Source organism: Sciurus vulgaris, assembly GCF_902686455.1.
Source record: "Sciurus vulgaris genome assembly, chromosome: 7".
In the NCBI taxonomy this organism is placed as follows: Eukaryota; Metazoa; Chordata; class Mammalia; order Rodentia; family Sciuridae; genus Sciurus; species Sciurus vulgaris.
The window spans coordinates 148,023,103-148,044,689 of record NC_136467.1 but is presented as its reverse complement, the minus strand read 5'-3'; the positions used below and the strand labels follow the sequence as shown (position 1 = coordinate 148,044,689).

At 46.6% G+C, this 21,587-nt stretch overlaps 1 protein-coding gene across 6 annotated transcripts in view; it reads left to right on the top strand.

The window, feature by feature from the left end:
• The window catches only part of ATXN1 (ataxin 1), a 383,728-nt gene that overhangs the window by 191,159 nt on the left and 170,982 nt on the right, over positions 1 to 21,587 (top strand). For 5 of the 6 annotated variants that reach the window (XM_079147067.1, XM_079147069.1, XM_079147070.1 and 2 more), the window contains one exon: positions 11,705 to 11,768. The exons of the other annotated variant lie outside the window; for it this stretch is intronic. The gene's annotated coding sequence lies outside the window, so the exon portion shown is untranslated. The remainder of the gene's footprint in view (positions 1 to 11,704; positions 11,769 to 21,587) is intronic. 6 annotated transcript variants of the gene reach the window in all.

The following is a 21,587-nucleotide window of genomic DNA, read 5'->3' as shown; positions in this document are numbered from 1 at the left end:
AATATTCCCAATGCTGAAAAAATCTGAAATCTGAAACACTGGTGATCCCAAGCACTTTTGGATAGGGGATACTCAACGTGTGTTTGTTTTTAGTTTATGTTCTTAGGTAAAATTTATGTGCAACAAACTATACAGGTTTAAATCTATTATGATAGATCACTCACAAAATTCCCTCCTGCCCCTTCCAGCTACTTCCTGTCCCTAACTCAATCCTCAGAAGCCACTAAAATGAGGGGCTTTTTGTAATCCTCAAAGTAAATGAAAATGACTTAACTAGCTAAGGAGGAAAGAAAAATACTAGTTGTTACTGATGAGTTGGAGGAAAAGTACAATTTAGGGGACATCTGTGACCTCTACAGCTGGGTGCTCCAAACTCAAATTGTGGCTCCGCCCCTAGCTGTGCAGCCCTTGGGTAAATCACTCAGCTTATCTGTGCCTCAGTTTCCTCCCCTGCAAGGGGGGAATGATAGTGCTCACTTGGTGGGATTTTTGAGGATGAATGAGTTAAATAAAGCTCTAAAGCCTTGAGAACAATTCAACATGAGTTTCAACTTGATTCACCAATTACAAACTCCATTATCTCGGGCAAAGTAGTTATATATTTTCTTGCCTCATTGTACTCGTCTGTAAAACAGGAATGAAACCATTTAAAAGTATTGTGGGGATTAAGCAAAAATAATATATGCAAATTGCTTCCCTGAGTATCAGGCAGAAAATTTTACTCTTATTAACTAAAGTCCACATTTGCTCAGATTTTCTTAGGTTTTACTTGATGCCCTTTTTTTATTCTGGGATCCCTTCCAGGGGACCGCATTACACTAAGCTGTCACGTCTTCTGTGGCGTCTCTAGAATGTAACAGTCTCTCACACATGTTTGCGGTGATGTTGACAGTTTTGAGGATAGATCAGTTGTTTGGGGGAATGTCCTACCACTTGGTTTCCCCGCTGTTTTTCTGATGCTGAGAAAAACACAAACCGAGAGCCATTCCACAGAGCGATGTATCTGTTCTCCTGAACTTGTTACGTTGCCAGTTTTATCACGTCACACGTGTCAAGGGTCCAGGCTGCCCACGTGACTTGATGATGAGCTGACCACCCACTGAAGAGTGTCTGTCAGATTCATCAGATTTAGAGTGAGGCTTTTCACACACATGCACACACACACACACACACACACACACACACACACACACACACACACACCTGTGCACACACACACTTTTCCCATACTGTATTGTTGCTGGGAAGCCAGTCACTGGGCACAGCCCACCCTTAGGGACTGGGAGTGGGGAAAGCAGGGTGTCCGCATGGAGTGCTAGAATTCTTCTACAAAGGTTGGAAGGTTCTTTCCCTTTGTAAAATGTATTCAGTCATTTATTTACATCAGACTTGACTCATGAGTCTTTATTCCTTACTCAACGCTGTTACTTACTGAGTTGCCCCAGATCTTCTCTTGGCCATTGGCAGCTCTCTCAGGAATATTAGGAACATTGTCTTCTGTGCCCTTTTATAGGGTCCCATGGCTGTGGGGCATTTATTTACTAAGCATACCCTTACCTTCTGGCACTACAAGGTGCTCCTTGCTGATCTTGAATATTCTCAACTCTCATCCTGGAATCGGCCACTTCTCCAAGGACCTCTCATTCCTTTATTTGGGAATGCTTTCTTCCAAGATCTGGGTGAGCTCCCTCAGAAGCCTGGACTGGACTCAACCCCACCAGCCGAGAGGATGGATTTCATCCATCTCAGTCCAGCTCAGACTCACTGCTGTGCTCAGTGCTGTGGGGACGTGCCTGGTCCTCTGCAATCAAACGAGATGACAGTAATGTACGGGCTGTGGATACCTGGGGCGCACAGAGGCTGGTGTAACCTCCAGGCAGGTGAGAAAGGCTTCATCATGAGATCGGCCTTAGCAGAGTTCATGCCAGATGAGGAATCTAGAAGGAAAGATGTGGAAGTAGCTTTAGCTATCTGTAGACAGGAAGGGGCCAGAATAATGAAGAACTTTAGCTTATCCAGTTTATTTTAGATATGAAATATAGAGATTTATGATTTTGAATGGGTAGCAGAAAATGGACTCTATAACCTGTGTTGTGATGAGACTGGCTTACACTTGCTCTCAGAGCCGTTTATTAAATTTTCAGAGATTTTAGGAGCAGGTTGGCATCATGTTGCTAGCTAAAAATTGGCCATAGTGGGAGTGTTTATGCTATGAAAATCTGCAAACACTACAAATCAGCGCTCTTCTCTCACCTCTAGCTGTTACAAAACATTTCCCTACACACCAGGGGTGAGTCAGCTATCCATTACTGTAACAAAACACCAGAGATAATCAACTTATAAAGAGAAAAGGTTTATTTTGGCTACAGTTTTGGAGGTTCTGGTTCTGATTGAGTGACCCTGTTGCTTTGGGCCTATGGCATGGTGGGAATACATGGTAGAGCAAAACCCACTCATCTTATGACCAGGAAGCAAAGAGAGCAGGGAAGGGTCATGGATCCCACGGTCCTCTTCAAGGGCATGCCCCCAGCGACCTAAAGAGATCCAAGAGACCCCACCTCTTAGAAGTTCTGCTGCTTCCCAGTAGTGCCCCCTGGTGACCAGGCTTTTAACAAGGTCTTTGGTGGACATTTAAGATCCAAACTATAGAACTAATGCCTGAATATTTTTTTTCTTCCAGAAGTCCTTTCAATACACATTTTTCTTCAGTGCTTTGAATTCTGTGTCACCAACTGTTAAAGAATAATTACAATAAAGATGTGTGCCCCCCCCCCCATTAAAAGTACATTTTACTGCCTATTCATTAAAACTGATAGCTACAGCATTTTTAGACCACTGGGCTATTTGGGACTCCCTGGTGGTCAAACTGGATAACTGAGTCAGAGACTTAACACCCTGATCACTAGATGACAACCCAACCTTCCACCTTGTTTTGTCAACATGAGAAAACCTATCGTCACCTGGGGTAACTGTCCGTGTCACATGTACGTGGCTGCAGGACTTCCCTCTTCCTTAAGGTTGGCTGGCTTGGAAGGAACTTCCTGTCCTTACCAAGAATACGGGAGGAAGTGGTATCAGTTTCCTCCAGCTGAGGAACCACGCTTCAGCAGCCTTCTGCTCCCAGTAGGTGAGGCAGCCCGTATCAGCGAGGTGATCCAGAGTAATCCATGCACTAGGGCTTTGCAGAGGGGGACACTGGGGTCACCTCTGGGGATGGTGTGTGGAGTTAAGTGTTATACAGAACTAGACTGGGAGAAGCCTAGGTTTCCAGGGAGCCGACCAAAAGTGTTGACACACACGTGACCAAAGAGGACAGTTATGGAGAGTCCTGCCCACCCCTGACTGGAAATGGTGAGTTTTCACTTTGCTCCTAAAAACAGAATTGATCACTTTAACATGGTGGTCTCTTCTCCCCGGCTTGCTTTTCCCTGTGTTCCTCCGATAGAGACAGTGCTGTTCCTTTCCTAACCTGTGTTCCTGTCATTGACTTTCCTCCTGAGCCACTGTCAAATTGAAACTCTAAGATTGTAAGGCTCAGAAAAGAACAGTCCGGGCGTTCTGCTACGGCCGGATCTCAAACCCTGTGGGCGGCCCTCACCCTGAATCGCGGGAGCCTTCATATCTTTGTTTTTTTCCAAATAATTCCTACATGTGGAATCGCTCAGATTTCAGCTGATTCTGGAGCATTGGAGCTAATTCGCAGTTCCCCAGCTGCACCCCCATAACTATCCTCTCAGGAACAATGGACGTGAAAGTTCTCGGGTAGCTGGAACCTCCCCTCCAGGGCTGTGATCACCGGGTCCTATTTCTTCTGCTCCTTTTGGTCAAATGCCCATAATATGAAAGTTACTGTTTTTACCACTTTTAAGAGTAAAGTTCAGCAAAATACATTGACATTAGAACAGAACCATCAGCACCAACATCTCCAGGATTCTCTGCAGCTTTCCAAACTGAGATTCCATGCCCATGAAGCAATAGCTCCCATTCTCGGCTTTCCTTGGCCTTGGGCAACCCCATTCCACATTCTGTTTCCTTGAATTTGACTATTCTAAGTACCTCATGCCAGAGGGATCATCCACTATTTGTCTTTTTGTGACTGGCTTGTTTCACTTAGCGAAATGTCCTCCGGGTTCATCTGTGTTGTAGCCTGTGTCCGTTGTATGTATGTATCATGTTTCTTTTATCCCTCTCTTGAGGGTCACTTGCTTCCATGGTTTGGTTACTGTGAATAATGCTACTGTGAATGTGCCATTAAAATAACTCAAGTCCCTACTTTCAGTGATTTTGAGGATATATCCAGAAGTGGAATCACTGAATCATTTGGTAATTGTATGGTTTTTTTGAAGGACTGTCATGGTGTTTTCCACAGCATCTGCACCATTCTGCATTTCCGCCTGCAGTGCACACAAGTTCCAATTTCTCCACATCCTCACCAGCAATACTTGGTTTTGTTTTTTTGTCTGTTTTTTATGAGTCCACCTCACAGAGGGGGTATCTTGTGGTAGTATCAGTTTACATTTGCCTGATGGCTAGTGCATCAAGCACCTTTCTGTGTGCTCATTGGCCATTTATACATCTTCTGTGGAGAAACTGCAATTCAGACCCACTGCCTGGTTAGTCAGTTGGGTTGTCTGTGTTTTGCTGTTGCACATGGTCATAGACGCCTAGATGACACCCTCCTTCAGGATGCTACTGGACTCTTACTTGGGGCTCTGTGGGGCAGCCTGCCCTGCCTCTGCCTCTGCATGTGTGTGGTGTAATGCAGAGATGGACACGCAGCGGCTCCCTGCTCAGGAAGCCCCACCTGCATTCTGGGATTTGCTGTTGTCTGCTGGTTGTGGGAGAAATTCATGGTGGATGCCACAGGGCTGAGCCGCTGGCAGCTGTTGGACACTGTGGGATGTTGTCATCTAACTTTTCACTAAGTAAAACTGTGACCTCCCCTGGGGGAAGGGAGCAAGCTGAGAGTCCATCTTTTATTCTCCCAGCATGATGATCTTCTAGATCAGGGGTTGACCAACTCTGACAAATGTTCAACATCTCTAGTAATAAGAGAAATACAAATCAAAACTACACTAAGATTCCATCTCACCCCAATTAGAATGGCGATTATCAAGAATACAAGAACAATAGGTGTTTTGGAGAGGATGTGAGGAAAAAGGTACACTCATACATTGCTGGTGGGGCTGCAAATTAGTGCAGCCACTCTGGAAAGCAGTGTGGAGATTCCTTAGAGAACTTGAAATGGACCTACCATTTGACCCAGCTATCCCACTCCTTGGCCTATACCCAAAGGACTTAAAATCAGCATACTACAGAGATACAGCCACATCAATGTTCATAGCTGCTCAATTCACAATAGCCAGACTAGATGCCCTTCAATTGATGAATGGTTAAAGAAACTGTGGTATATATATACAATGGAATATTACTCAGCTATAAAGAATAATAAAATTATGGTATTTGCAGGCAAATGGATGAAATTAGAGAATATCATGTTAAGTGAGATAAGCCAACCTCAAAAATCCAAAAGACGAATGATCTCACTGATAAGCGGATGATGACCCATAATGGGGGGTGAGAAGGGGGCAAGAATGGAGGAAGGAGGGACTGTATAGAGGGAAAAGAGAGGTGGGAGGGGTGGGGGGAAGGAAAAAATAACGGAATGAATCAAACATCATTACCCTATGTAAATGTATGATTATGCAAATGGTATGCTGTTACTCCATGTACAAACAGAAACAACATGTATCCCATTTGTTTACAATAAAAATAAATTTAAAAAAATAAAAAATAAATGGCAGACCACATCACATCCCTGCCTGTATTATTTTTTTAACTTTTATTTTTATGTGGTGCTGAGGATCAAACCCTATGCCTCAAAATGTGAGGCAAGTGCTCTACCACTGAGCCACAACCCCAGCCCCTCCCCGCCTGTTTTTGTAAATAAAGTTTTATTGGAACGCCGCCATGACCATTTGAGCAGGTTTTGTCTGTGGCTGCTTTTGTTCTAACTGGCAGATTGAGTCGCTGAGGCAGAGACTCTGGCTCACAAAACCTAAAACATTTGCTGTCTGGCTCTTCACAGAAAAGGTTTGCCAGGCCACGGCTGTTGGACACCTGAGAGCCATGCTGAAGATTGGCCTTGACCACTGGCTGTACTTGATCACTTAGAAAGCTGAAACGCCCAGATATTTATAAGATACACTGTTTTTAAATATCTGCTGAACTCCAACTTCCTATCCCAATGGAGCATGTTAACTTTGTAGCCTTTCCCCCCTTGCTTTTTGAGAAGGAAAGTTGAACTTATTTTTTTTTTCATTTTTCTGCAATATAGTAATTGGCATTTCTCTTCCAGAGCTGGTTTTACAACCTAGAGTGGTTTTAATTACTTTCCTGAAAAAACAAAACAAAACATATATTTTTATATTTGTTTTTTGCATCCCCTCAGATCAGATTCTCTGCTCAGTTTCATGGTATATAATTATAGTCATCTCTTCAATTTTAGACACCTCTGGGAATTCAGAGATTACCCTGTGACTTGCAGGTGACTTCCCCAGCTTGAGGCTGCTCATGGACTTAGGGAGCCTTAGTGAGCTTGGCTCACAATTCCCTGAAAATCCACCTGCTGGTGCATATTTTGAATGTAGAGATAAACCATAGAAACCTATGCTATCAATGCTGGGGCTCCAGTGAGTGGAGGAGACAAGGATTTGCCATGGAGTGTGGAAAGGGTTCCCTTTAGACCTGGGTCCAGCAGTCTGGAGAGCGTGTATTCTCACTTAAATCTTAACTGAATGTAAATGGGTGACCGTGGATAAATCTATCAGATGGGAAACACATAAATAATATTTATTTACTCTGAGGTAATAAACGAAAAAGTTCAGCGACATAGAATTCATCTGTCACAACCCATGGCCCCCAGTGAGGCTGGTGGCTGGGCGCCTTTTTTATTCCTGCCCGTTCTCTGTGGTTGGGTTATTAACGTTGCGTTTAGGTCAGATGAGATTGTGTTCAATCTGCCGCGCTTTGATAACTGAAGTAAAATGCTGATGGGGATGGTTTGCCATCGTCTCTGCTGCTGATTGCATGCTTGTGGCTCATAATCAGAATGTTGCAAAGTAATTGTTAGCCCCGCGTGCCAAGGCTACATCTCCGTTGCTGCCACCGTCAGCACTTTGGGGCTGCAGTTCTGCCTGAAGAGTGCTTGCCTGGCACCCACTGGGTAGCTCACCACTACTCTCCCCCAAGTGCTGTGGGCAACTTTTGTTCCAGAATCCTCACTGGCTCCGCCCTGCCCCCCACATTACCTGAGAAAGGAATACCTGCCCACTGAGTGACAGCAGGTGCTTATCTTTTTGTGTGTTTTCCAGAATGCCTTTGCCTTGGCACTCGGAAGCAAAAACCCGTGAGTGTGTTGCTGGGGAGCTCATCTCTTTGGCCATGAAACCCTGACAGCTTCCATCACTCACTGCTCGTGTGACTTGGATGGGGTACTTTCCTTGAACCGTCTTCTTCATCTGTACAATAGGGCCAACAGAACCTATTTGACAGAGGTTTTGTTAGAATTAGAGATAGTGGATAAAATTTTGTCGGCAGACATCAGCACTCAGTAAGAGGTCGTGATTAAGAAATCTGTTGCCTACTCAAGAGGATTTAACACAACGTGTGTCAGCCCGGTTTCAGTCACTGTAAGAAATACCTGAAATGACTGACTTGTAAAGAGAAAAGGTTTATTCTGGCTCACAGTGTTGGCGTTTCCAGTTCATGATCTGTTTACCCTTTGAGTTTTGGGCCTGTGGCGAGGCAGCCCTTCATAGCAGGAGTGCATGGAGGAGCAGAACAACCCATCTTGTGGCCAGGGAACAAAAGAGGAAAGGGCTGGGGTCCCACAGGCCCCTCCGAGGGCACATGCCAAAAACCTAAGGTCCACCTCTTGAAGTTTCCACCACTTCCCAAAAGCACCTCTAAGGACCGAGCCTCTAACACTTGGGCTTTTGGGGGCATTCCAGATCCATACTTTGGCAGATGTCAAGAGAAAATTGTCAGAAGCCAGTAATCTGAAAATGTAGTATAACTATGAAACAGGTAGTATCAGCACCGTTTTCCTGGACAAGCTATATTTACCAGAGACACATGATTGGATGGAGCTGTTAGAATCTAAACCCCACCTCTTCGTGGCTAGGCCTGCTCTGCAGGAGTGTCATGAGCCATCATCCCTTGCCAACCCTGAGCGCCTACCTGCACCTTTGACAGCAAATATAAGGATGCACACCCTTTAGCTGCGATTGCATAAAGGGATGATGTAGCATGCAACATAGCCTGTTGGCTACTTATTCCTTGAGAAAGTGACCACAGAATTGGTGAAGCAAAAACTTCTTCCCTATATGTTTGTTGTTAGATCTAGAGACATCTCTCTGGCTCCTGGACTGTGTGATCCAAAGAGGTTTGTTTAAGATAGCTTAGATCACGTTCCCTGATACCCTCAGTCCCTGGTGTGAGTTGTCAGAAAGAAGCTCTTTCTGACTCTGTACAGTGCTAGAATGTAGGCTCTCTTGTCCTTTCTCCTAAAGTTGATTCTTTTTCACATGGTTAAAACAAAACAGTAGAAGTCCTTTCTAAGAGAAGGAGCCCCCCACAAATTGCTGCTGCCCCTAAAAGTTGCATAAGCTGGGTCAGGGATGAAACACCGAGTGCCATTACCTAGGGAACATTTGTTGAAAGGGAGCATGTCACTTGTCATTTCCTATGAATTCTGTCTTTACCAATCAGACTTACTCACTTGTAGCCTCTGGGATTTCCCATCGGTATCTGACTTGGCATTTCCTGCAGCCTCCGTGTGTCCTGGCTTTGTCCAGCTGCTGTACCCTGCCAGCCCTCCACCCCCTGCCTGTGGCAGGAACAGTGTGGGGATCCCCAGGAAAGGTTAGCTGCTTCCATAGATGGAGGAGGAATTGTGTCCACACCCTCCCACAGCCTCCCTCAAACGCCATGCTTTCCCGAAACAGCGCTGATCTCCATTAGAGGCACAGCCCCATTTTCTTAACCGAGGGCAAGGATTTTCCTTGTGACTCACTCAAACCCCATCACCTGTGTCTGTATGAAACCTCCTATTCTCTTGGAGAAGGAGATTCACCTACAAATATTGCTAGTGCAGAAGCATTCCAACTTTTGATACCTTCTGCATGTGGTGTTAGTATTTTTTTTTAATTTTTTATTTGTTCTGATTCATTATACATACAGTTGAATGCATTTATGCATTTTGATAAGTCATACCTAAATGGAGTATAGTTTCTCACTTTTCTGATTGTACATATAGTAGGATCACATCAGTATTATTATTATTTTTTTAGGTTTTGAACTTTAAATAATAATGTGATTTAATGTCCAGGGCCACTGAAAACTCTAGAATGTTCAATTTGCCCTTCTGTGTATCATCCAGTAACTCCTTCATGACTGGACGGAAGCAGGAACGTGTGATTAACTTCAGACCTCGGATTTCACACTTGACAAGGGCGTCCCTAGTTGCCGTTATCTCTAATCTTTAAATTCTGTCCCTTTTCAGTATCTTGGATACCCACTGAAGGCCGTGTTTTTAATTTTACTCCCTGTGCTATATGTGTTGGTTTGTATTCTTTTAAGGTACTCCCACTCAAACCAAAACACTTTTTGGCTGTTAAGACTTATTATATATAGGCAATCTGCCTTTTTTAATCTTGAAGAAAACGTAGGGAAAAAAAAGAGAGAGAACCACATGCTACTGGAGTCTGTAGTCATTTCCCATAAATATGAGTATTTTATGGATTCTGTGAACTCAACCAATAAATATTTGTTGGTTCATTCTTTCATAGTAATACTCTTGGAGTCCTTAAAAATTATGAGGTGGATGGATTTCTTACATTAAAAGATGGTTTCAACACATCAGGTAACAAAGTTATTAGCCAGCAAAATAATATAAATACTCTTCATAGTGTGCTATAAATGAATTGTGTCCGGGTGTGTGCATTTATTTCCATATATGTTCTGTATATGTGTGAATTTGTTTCCGTATCCTTCTGGGCCCTTGGTCAGAGGGAAGAGCCTGGAACCATATAAACGGAAATGTCTCTCATGGTTTGTTAGTAGTACTTTGGCTGATTTTGGTTATTGGGGTTTTTTCCTAACTCTGTTTCCTGACTCTTCCACAGGGAGTGGTTTTCTTTTGCTCTCCTTTGTCTCATTTAGTTGAGGAGTTGGGGTGGGAAGGGAGGAGAGAGCAAAGCAGGTGCCCAGAGCGGGATAGATCATAGGATGCTGAGGCTCCCTCCGGGGTCTCCCCCTCCCTTGCAGAGGGGCCTGTCTTGTGCTGGGTGCTGAGAAAGCCTCTGCCTACTCGCCAGGCACTGACGTAAGAACCTAGACGACCTGCAAGGCTGGGGTTATTATGGCCACTGTGCAAACCCAGGAAAGCACTGTGTCCAGGGAACCAGCGCTTTGGGCTGTCTGCACTCAGCTTTTGTGGTCCTTGGTCATTCTTCGGTGGACACCGTGTCTGTCACTAGGATGAAAAGGCTCTCGTGCCTGAGCGGATCGCGAGGCCTTGCTCTGTGGACAGTGAAGCGCCCTCTTGCGTGGCTGCGTTGTCTCTTCTATTAAGCCCCCATCTTCTCAGGAGCCAGAGCCACATCTTCCTCGTGGGCCTGGCCTGTCCCAGGCCAGTGGGGGACAGGGCCGTGGGGGTTGCCTGAACACTGGGACTTCTCCCTGGGACTTTGAGGCGTGCCTTTCGCGTTCTGAGGATCTGAGCCTGAGACTCTGCCTCCAGGCCGCTGGGACACGCTAAGGAAGACCCGCCCCACGTTACCGTCATGGCTGCGCCATCTTCTTCCTCTTAGGAAAAAGGAAGGCGGGGGCAGCGGGCGCAGAGGCTGTGGGATTCTGAGAGTCCTGCCAGGGGACGCAGGAGCCGCAGTGGCTTTATCTCACCCAGATCCCCTCCAGACCTGCAAAGGCATCTTTCAACAGTCTTTGGAAACCTTTTAGACCTTAAATCTTGAGCTGAGTCCCTCGTGAGGTGTCGCTGGGACAGCCTTCTGGGGTCAGCTCCTTGTCCCCCTGTCTTTCAGCCTCCTCTGTCGGACACATACATCATCCTGGTTCTTTCCCACGCTTGGTTTGGCTGGTCAGTCTCTCAGACACGGTAGCTGCCTCTCGGGGCTTCCTCCTTGGGCTTGACGTGTGACCTCAGTGTCTGTCTGCCAACTCCAGGTTCCCAGAGGATCCTAATTATGGATCCCCATGGGGAATGGACTCGTGGGCATGCCATTTGGATAAAGAACAAAGTCTAGTAAATGGGGTCCTCTGGTTCTTTATTAAGACCTCTTCAATCAACCCCATGGTGAGCATGCATGACTGGACATTTGAAAAGAGACCCCTAAGAGATTATTTCCCGGGCACCACAAAATGCACTTCTGGTGATAAAGGTCACACACCCTGTGATAAATGAATCAGGCACATGATTATTTTCTGCACATTCATTGATTGAAAGCTCTCTTTAAAGATTGACACAGTTAGCCAAGCAAACATACATCAGATATTCACTACACACCTAGCAAGTGCCACAGCACTGGGTGCCAGAGCTTCTTGCAATCTCTCAGTCTATAGATGTACCGATTTAGCAAATGGACTAAATATGATTTTCTTAAATCCTTTTTTTCTCTTCCAGTTTTCCAAAGAAACTAGACCAAAATATTCTTGGTGAAAAGAAACCAACTTGCTGTTTCCATAGGGTGAGTGATCCTTTAAATCTACCATGGTCTTTTTTATTCACATCAAATTTTTATCCAATGCTATCAGGCCCCAAGGAGAGGTATTTGATAGTGTTCCTTCTCCAGAAGTTTTCTCCAGCTTGGAACAAAGATGGACTCTGTATGCACCTCTTCTTAGCACTGGGGCCCTTGGAGAGGGTGGTTTCCCTTGTAAATTTTTCTGCAACTTTGTTTTGCCCCTTATGAGTTGTGGTTGCTGTTACCTTGTCTGGCTCACAGGGAGGAAGTTTCTTTCCTTCAGTGATGGTGCATAGAGTTACGGCCATGAGCGAGGGGAAACTGCCCATTTTGTTCACATGACTGAACTGTCTCATAAATACCGTAACAGAGAAAAATAGCACGTGAGCAGTAGTTGGGATCTCAGGGTCGTCTGATAGAGGCCCTGTGCACAGAAGAGGCCACTATGGGCCCGACGGGCCTCCAGTCACTGTTCATGGCTTCATGGACAGTAGCAGAGACTGTGAGAGAGGCATTGGACTCCAGCCTGCCTGGTCTTTGGCCAGTTGTTGAATCCATGACTTCTTTCTGAGGGCGTAGATTTGCATAGGTAGTTCTACTTAATGTAGTACTAATAAACTAACAATGACACCATGTTACTCTAAGGCAAATGTCAGAATTTGTTTTAGCCAACTTTTTTACCCATTGTGACCAAAAAACATAAAGACCTGAGAAGAACAATGTAGAGGAGGAAAAGTTTATTTTGGGCTCAGAGTTTCAGAGGTCTCAGTCTATAGAGGGCTGATTCCATGGCTCTGGGCCCAAGGGAGGCAGCACATCATGGAGGAAGGGTGGGCTGAGGAAAGTAGCTCAGGACATGGCAGTCAGGAAGCAAAGAGAGCCCCGCTCACCAGAAGAAAATATAAACCCCACAGTCATGTTCCCAGTGACCCACCTCCTCCAGCCACACCCTACATGCCCACAGTTACCACCCAGTTTGTCCATATCAGTGATTAACAAATGGATTAGGTTAAGGCTCCTATAATCCAATCATCTCACCACCATACTTTCTTGCATTGTCTGGCACATGAGCTTCTGGGGGACACCTAATAGCTAAACCATAAGAGGAGTTGGTGCTATTTAACTGTTTGACTTCCTCGTAATCCTGCCTTGCTACTACCAGGAGAGCCTGGCAAAGCCAGCGCACCCAGGGCATGTCTGCTATGGACCTCATCTGAGCGGGAGTACGTTCCTTTGCATCCTTTCCACAGGACTGCATTTGCGACCCTACGTCGTCTTAAACTGAGACTTGGTGGTACATTTGTTGCACAGCCGGAATCCAGGGTATAGCTCCAGGTGTGTGTCGGCCAGCTGCAGACCTGAGCGCCCCCCACTCGGGGTTGTCTGCAGCTGCAGAAGAACGGGTCCTGGCGTTGCTGTAGTGTGGCACAAACTTGGCCTGCAGCCAGTGAGCCTTTCTGAGAAGCATTTCGTCCTTAAGAAAGTTATGTTGGTTTTTACAGAAGAGCACAATCATGCAGTAAAATGGAGAGAAGTGTCAGAATGTGATTCTCCATTTGGATCTGGGAAAGGTGTTTTCGAGGTGTCCTGTGCTAGATCTAGCTCTGAATCTGGCTAGTTAGGTTGGTGAGCGGTGTGCACCCATTTGCAAACCATTTCATCTCACTGAAGGATGGGTCCAAATGTGGTATTAGGAGCCCATGTCCATGATTTTATCATATCTGCTGACTTAATCACTTTCTTTACAATCTTGGGCCATTCTTCTGCACTAACTGAAGTCACAACTATGGACCTTCCTGTGTCTCCTTGTCCACACACAGAGATAGCCTGGTTTCCACCAATGTACCGATGTGCCCAATGGAATTGAGAACGTGGTGATTCACTGAGAGCCCATCTGCTTATTACCCTGATAGTGATCTCTTCTGTCCGCAGCTGCTGGGGCCACAAGATTGTGCATTTATTAGAAGTGCAAACTTGAGGGCTTCTATTTCTCCATTTGTCCAGAGAAGCCCAGAAGATGTATCCCTAGAGTGCAGCACAGCACGGGGAGGCACTGAGATCTGCTGCTCTCTGGAGGACCTAGAGAGCCCTCTAGAATCAATAGAGACCAATGAGACTAAAAGTGAGGGGTGGGCGAAGGCCTAAGGCAGAGGAGGAACGCCAAACTCCTTGCCCACATCCCCCATTGCCTTAGTAAAGAATGAAGCAGGAAATGGTGAGAGGATAAGAGAAGGGCCACCGGCATTCCCAGGGGCCACTTGGGACTGCTGTGATTTCTTACTGGGGTCAGGAGCAGTTGGCTGTTGATACTCAAGCAGCATTAAATTCTAACTGAAAATATTACAGGGCATTTGCTTTTTACCAAACGAGGGGAAACTAACCCTGAACTGAAGCCCTGAGTTGTTTTCCCCTCAAAAGGAGCTCAGAGGCTGGTCCCCACATGCATCTATACCTTGTAAAACGTGAGTCACTGGGTTCCGTTGCCTAGCGTGCAGTGGGGCCGTGTCCCGGGAACAATGCTGCTCTTGTTTCTAAGCTCCAGCAGCGCTCACCATCAATGGTATCCCTTTAAGGGAAAGCTAGTGGAAGGCTCTTGCCAGCACTGCGGTTTTATTTGCTAGAGGCCAAGTGGCAATGGCATGTATTGGTTCCATAGCAACATGTCTGTGCAGCGAGAGGAAATATAATGCCAGTGGCAACCAGTGTATCCCGAGCAGGACAAGCACAGCCCTGAGACCTTTCGTTTTCCAGCTCATCCTTCCTCCGCCTTTCCCCTCCCAGGGCCTGTGATAGTTCAGGGAATGTGCACTTTGTCCTTGTTGCTATCTATCCCTGCCATTAACACTCGCCTCTGTCTCCAGCCAGCTTGGAACTTGAGGAGGAGAAGGCAGTGTCTGTGTGACGTGCCGCAGGCTCTGGATGTGCCAGAGGAGCTGAGCACCTCCCTGCCTTCGCAATCCGAGTAGGTGGAGGCTCTGCTTTGCCCGTCCCCATCCTGGTAGCAGGGCAGCTCTGTCACAGTGTGGGGAGAGCATTTCCTGTGCTTTGCGGTCGGGTCCGCAGCTCCTGGCTGGAAGGTGGGCCGCGACCTGGAGCGGGGTGAGACCCAGGAAGCGGAGTGCTCATCACATAGGCTGCAGACTGAAGGGACCCCCGGACCCAGACCAGCCCAAGCCGTTCTGCCAGGCACAGAAGGGCTCACAAAGAAATGCAGGGCCTGTTTCTTTTCTTCCAGGAGTTTCCACGAGAGGTAGAGTTGCTAACAGCAGTTTGCCCACTGATGTGCGCTTGGAGCTTTAACCTGCGTCTGTGCTTTCCATCCACCCAATCCTCCGTGAAACCGTTGTAGGTCTTATTTCAGTGCGTGTGCTTTCCTCTGAACTCCGGAAGCATCTGGAAAAATCTTTGCCACCCATTTGACACCCGTTCTGTATTTCCTCTTCTGATGGGCATTGCTTTCTGAGAAGCCTTTCCAAGTAGAGGGGGGAAGCCCTTCGGCATCAGGAACCCTGTTATCTACTTTTTCATCTTGTTGTAATTTCTCTAACGCTCAGAACTGAGCTCCTTGGGTAGTAACCACGTTGTTAACATCTGCCCACGATAATGTCATATTCTCGCTCCATCTCCCAAGGAGGACCTGGTGCAAGTGCAAAAGATAGCTGCAAGAAATTCTTTCTCTAGCATGTTTTGCTCGTGTAGATATAAAGTCACAAGGTAAGACTATCTCAGCTTCACATTTCCTCATCTTCCTCTTTGTGGCCGCTGACTAGGAACCATGTACTCGTATTTTGTGCTGGACTAAGATAGTCCTTCTTCCTACCCCACCCTAGTATTCGCAGTTAGTGAATTTGCCTTGTGAGCCAGACTCTCAGTCTCGCAATGTCTTTGGAGCTATTAAGTAAGAGATTTGAAGGAGTTTTCATTAAGGTGACAGGTTTGATAGATTAGGATAGTGATTCCTAATTTAGTTTTGAGGTCTATTGGAGGAGGAAAGGTTTTTATCTCATAAAAACTTTTAAAAGAGTTCTCTTCCCTTCCCAAGTTCTGAGCGAACAAAAGTCACTGGGTAGATAGAAGTCCAGGTGCCCCTATGTGACTGGTAAAAGTGAAGTTGAGAGACACCTCCCAACCCCAGATCCCCAGTTAATCCTGCTGACCAGGGAAACTCTGAGTCTGTGGGCCTCTGACTGTGTGAAGAAGGGAGGAGGAAGTGGCCACTTCTTTGGTAGATTAACGCCGCCCAGGGGGAGGCGTGGGCCATGTGGGCTTTAGCCCCCAGATGTGAATTATATCTTAATAAAGCTGTTAATGAATTAAAAAAAAAAAAAAAAAGACAAGGGTGCAGAGTGGTGGTGTTTCCTGCTGTGTTCACGCCTCTGCCCTCTGCACCCTGGTCAGACCTCCCAGCTCCCTCCCGCCATCTTGCCCACCATGTGCTTTTCATAGTTCTTGGGTTTATGTATCCACTTATTGGCTAAGTGTTCATCTCCCTCATCGCAAGGATAGCTCAGTGAGAGTGGAAACCACGTCAGTCTCATTTACCACTGCAGCCAAGTATTTAAAGCCATGCCAAGCACAGAGGAGGCGCTGGATACATATTTGTTGAATGAATAAAGGGATAAGTGCTGTTTGATGCCTCTGCTCCTTAACTGCCTGGACCTCTCTTGTGCCCTGACTCACCTGGCAAGCTCCTCTTCCTATTATGAGACTGGGTCCAGCCCTCACAGTCTTCAGGAGCCTTTCTGGCTTCCTTTCTTCCTGGTACAAGGAGTACCTTCTTGGTATCACTCACAAGTTGCTAGTAGTTGCTTATACTCACCAGTGTGCTCTTGTGAGTGTGTGTATGTGGATGTGGATTTGTGCATATATGCAATTACATATTCTTTTTTGCAGTTGCAGATGGACAGAATGCCTTCATTTTATTTGTTTATTTTAGTGTGATGCTAAGGATTGAACTCAGTGCTCACACATGCTAGGCAAGTGCTGGGCCACTGCACTACAGCTCCAGCCTGCAATTATATAGTCTTTCTACTTATGTGGCTCTGTACATTTCATTTCACTCATTGGTTTACACACACATGGCCCTTCCTAAGCTGTCAACTCCTTGGGACCTGAGCAACCTGTTCTTCATTCTTCTTTTGCTAATATCTGCCATATGGTAGATGCTCAATAAATAATGCTGGCCTTCCAATCACTTACAGTATGCCAGGTCCTGCTGTATCTCCGTATCTAAAATAACTTTCAAATGTCTTACATATATTAACTTGTGTATGACTTTCTCATGACAACTGTGAAAGATGCATTTGGAGTTCTCCTTTTACAAGCAGAGAAACCGGGTGAATGAAGACATGAAGTGGCCCGTGGCCTCACAGCTGGTTTGATGCCATAGCTTTTATTCCTGGAGAGACTGTAGGAATGAGCAGATGAATGACTGCAGGAAGTGCAGACCGAAACGTTAAATAGGCCCAGAGACGTTGGGGTCAACACAAATAAGTAAGACATGATCCCAAAGCTGGCCTGTGATTAAGTCCTGACTGACATGGAACCCAGAGGTCATAGGTGAAGCATTGGAGCCGTTGCACTGAATTCCTTAAGCCCATGCCTATCATCACTCTATGTTGGAAATGATTCTCTAGGGGGAAAATATCAATTCATTGTCTATGAGTTAAGCAGTGGCTACATACAAGGCTCACTCCTAAATTTGGGAAGAATTTACAGAAGAGGAGGAAATGAGATGGAGGATTGAGGAGTGAAGTCAAAACCAAGTTTACTGTCTTGGAGTAGCAGGTCACATTAAGAAATTAAAAGAAATAGGCCAAGGGCAGTGGTGCATACCTATAATCCCAGTGACTTGGGAGGCTGAAGCAGGAGGATCGCAAGTTCAAGTCCAGACTCAGCAACTTAGTGAGACCCTGTCTCTAAATAAAAAATAAGAAGGGCTGGGGATGTGGCTGAGTGGTTAAGTACCCCTGAGTTCAATCCCCAGCACCAAAAATAAAAAAAATTTAAATAAAAAAAAAAGAAATCAAAAAAATAAAGGGCAGGAAATATAAGAGCTATCAAGGCATTATTATATACCAATTCATTGTCAAATAGTGATAATAGAGAAAATGAAAACTATTGTGTTAGTCAGGATAGGATAAGGTTTTTTTTGTGGCAGAAATAATAAACCCTAAACTCTCTGTGGCTTAGCAAAATAGAAGTGTATTTCTCTCTCATACATTGTCCCTGCGAAGGCCCCATCTCTCCGGGACTTTTGTCCTCGGTGCATAACTCCATGATGCAGGCGGCTTTGATCTTTTTATCCAGCCGTGTGGAGGCCTCCTTCATGATCACAGGGGAAGAAAAGAAAACTGGAGATTGCACCAGCAATCAAATGCTTCAAAGCTTTGACCCGGAAGGGACGCTTGCCACCTACTGTGTTCGAAGCCTCACATCTAGCCTTCCGTAGGGCTCATCTTGTGCTGTGTCCTAGCACACAGTAGGCGCACAGTGAATAGGTGTAGGGTGAAAGAATGAGCGAGCCCACCATTGGCCTGCCACTCACCCCAGGAGTGTCATGGCATTTTGCACATGACTGCTCCTAAGGCCTGGATTGGAAAAATGAGGCCCAGCTCAAAGATAGCCACTAAAATGAAAAGAGCATTAATAAAAATAACCGCGTATTAGCCAGAGTTAGCCACGGTAGAAGGAAAATCGTGAGGATGTGGGGTCATTAAGTGCAACTGAGTTGGGTGCTGAGCCCTCACTGAAGGCCTGGCCTTCCGGACTTCTGCCCAGTCTCAGCCACCTTACTTCTGAACAGTCGTTGGCTCAGCTTCATGGTCCTTGTTTTTTCTGGTGCCAGCCTGTCTATCGAGCCTGGTTCCTCCTGAATGAGGGAGAAATCATTGCCCTCGTTTAAAAATAAAGAAACCTAACTAAGGTGAGGTGACCTGTCCAGGATGCTCCCATCCACCCCACACTGCAGCCTCTTCCTCCCACTCAGACCATCTCACAGGTACACCTGCTGCCTCCCCCTCTGGGGACCTGGTGGGTGGGCTGCATCCACCACCAGATCAGCAGAGAGGGCATTCTGGAGGGGACCACAGGTACGCTGAGCGAGGCACCGCAGCTGAAGGTGTTGAAGCTCCATGTGGGAATCAACATGGGAGGGAGAAAGCGGGGCCCTGCTTTGGATAGGGAGGTGGGGGTCCTGCCACATGTGTTTATGAGGAGCTCTCAACCACCTCTCGCTGTGTGTTACTTAGTGAAGAAAACATGAGTGCAAGGAGGCCCCGTGGTCTCACCCACTAGCACGTTTATGAGTGTGAATACAGATTGGGTCTTCCGTTCCCAGAGTGCAACCTTTGGACCTCCAAAGTGACGTGTCTGTTGTATGCTAATGACCTGAGCGGTGACTGGCAGCTCCTAGTAGTTGTAGGATGAGGGCTGGTCACCAGGCAGGATGAGTAGGTAAGGAATTTTGACCCCGCTCCCCAGCCTCCAGGGTTGGGATAGGGCTGAAGCTTGTGTTGACCACCAGTGGTCAATTACTGCATCGCTCATGCCTACATGATTAGCATCTATCAGAACCCGAAAGGACAGACTTCAGATCAGCTTCCAGAGAGGTGAACACATGGAGGTACCCAATGCTGGTGCTCCTGGAGAAGACCTGCCCCTCTGGGGACCTCACCCTATGCCATCTCTTCATCTCTGTCCTTGGTAGTATCCTTTCTAAAGGTCTGTGAGCCATTGTAGCGAATTAATGAAACTCAAGGAGGGGGTTGTGGGAACCTCCATTTATGGACTCTCGGCCAGAAACACAGGTAGGAGAATTGGGACTTGGGATTGGTGTGTAAATTGGGGCTGGGGACAGTCTTGGGGACTTAACCTGTCGGATCTGATGCTATCGTAGGAGAGTAGGGAGCTGAAACTCCAAACGTTGTTCTTGTGTTCGGATGAAAGAAAATTCAAAGTCAGCCACCGAAAGTCATGCACGAGAATTTTATTATAAGTGAAGGTGAAGCAGCAGCAGCCAAGTGAGAGTAGGGTGAAAGCAGACAGCAGTCTTGAGGGAGAGAGGGGCCATTTCCCAGCAGAGAACAGAGGAGACAATATGTCTGCACTTTTATTACTGTTGGATGTTTGCCTTGAGGACTGGGACCTGCTCTGTACTCTTTACCAGTCAGGTGTTCAACTCCTCCTTCGGGACAGGTGGTGGAGTTTTTGACCCTAGTTGGTCCTCTCTGGAACTGTCATGGTGGCCACGCTATTAAGGGAGCTTCATCTACAAGTCAGTCCTATGTTAATGTGGGTGCTGGGGTCAGCACTAGGTCAGAGGTGACCTTACTGTACCTGTGCCCCTAAAGAATCTCCCCTTCTGAGATAGAAGGAGACACTTGGGAACACAATTCCTAATTTCATCTTGGCCCTCGTAGGCCCTGTCAAGCGTTAGTCCCATCAATCCTTCTTTCTTGACGCATTTCACCAATGAGTCCTGTAATTAGCTCCTTTGTTTCCGTTGTTTACCCTCAGTCCATACCAGTGTTTTCCCACAGGTATGTGCTGCCAGTTCTTTACTCGTCTGTCTTGGAAGTAGTTTAAAGAAGACTCTAAAAGTAACTTAAAGACAGCTTTAAGAGTAATTAAAGTAACCCTGGACTTTGCTACGCATTCCGCTGCTAACCACCACCTGGCAAGACTCTCTCCAGGCTGACCCTGTTGGAACTGAGCTACGTTAGAGGGCGCCCAGTCATGTGGCTGCAGAATCGATAGCTTGCTTGTGTGGAGAGACCTCCCCACCCACTTACAGAAACTTCCTAAGCTTGCAGGAGGAATTGGGGCAGGTCCCCCACACCTTCAGATTAGGAAGCGGAGCTGATTCCTGGCGGTACAGAGAGCACCATGAACTGCTTGGCCATCAGCATCTGAAGAGGGTGGGGCCGTGCTGTCAGGAGGGCCCTGGATGGAGGTTGGCAGTCCCTGGAGCTTCTTCAGCACAGTGGTGACGTGACCAGCTGTCACAGGACATGTTTTACAACTGGTGCTGGAGAAGTCAAGGCAGGGTCCCTGCTCAGGAGGTTGCTGTGTGAATCAGGAGATCCATAAGGCACTGGAACTACCTGAAGGGACAGGTGTGGCGGACACCTCAGAGCAGGAGTCGCCCAACAGGGAGTGAGTGTTCACACAGAAGAGACGCAGGAAGGGAAGGAGTGGGACATAACTGGATCTTGGAGCCCGTGTGGCTGTTGAAGGGGTGCTGTGTGGCATTTTGTGAGATTATTATCATTGTCATTCTGAGCTGAGGCTTCTCTGGCAGATTCCAGGGACACCCTTGGATGGAGGAAAGCCCCTCTGAGGAACAGCTGTGCCTCACCCCAACCTCTTCCTCCAGCTTTCCTTCAAGCTCTCTCCCTCCCCAACATTCAAGATCAATTCTTCAAATAGCAGCAAAACTGTCAGACTGAAATTTCCTCTCCATCCTGGCCCTCTAGTGGAGATAAAATGGTTTAAATATAGGTGTGAAAGTAGAGCCATGGTGTGGTTGCTGGGTTCAGCTGCTGCTAAGGGGGCTCACCGCCGTCCCCGGGTGCCCAGCAGAGGCAGCACCCCATGGCCTTGTCTTGCTGGTTGGTAACATTCTTGCAAGCTGACTTTTTTATTTTTTTTTTTTAAGTTCGACAAGGCCACTGCACACCCTACACAGTCTTTTTGGTTCCACAAGAGGGAACCAGTTTTGATTTGAGAGGAAGAAAGGATGCGGTCTGATGAGAGAAGAAGCTCAGGCTGGCTGCCTGGTTTGCTTTCTGGGGCTGGCTGGTCACGTCCCTTCATAGCTGC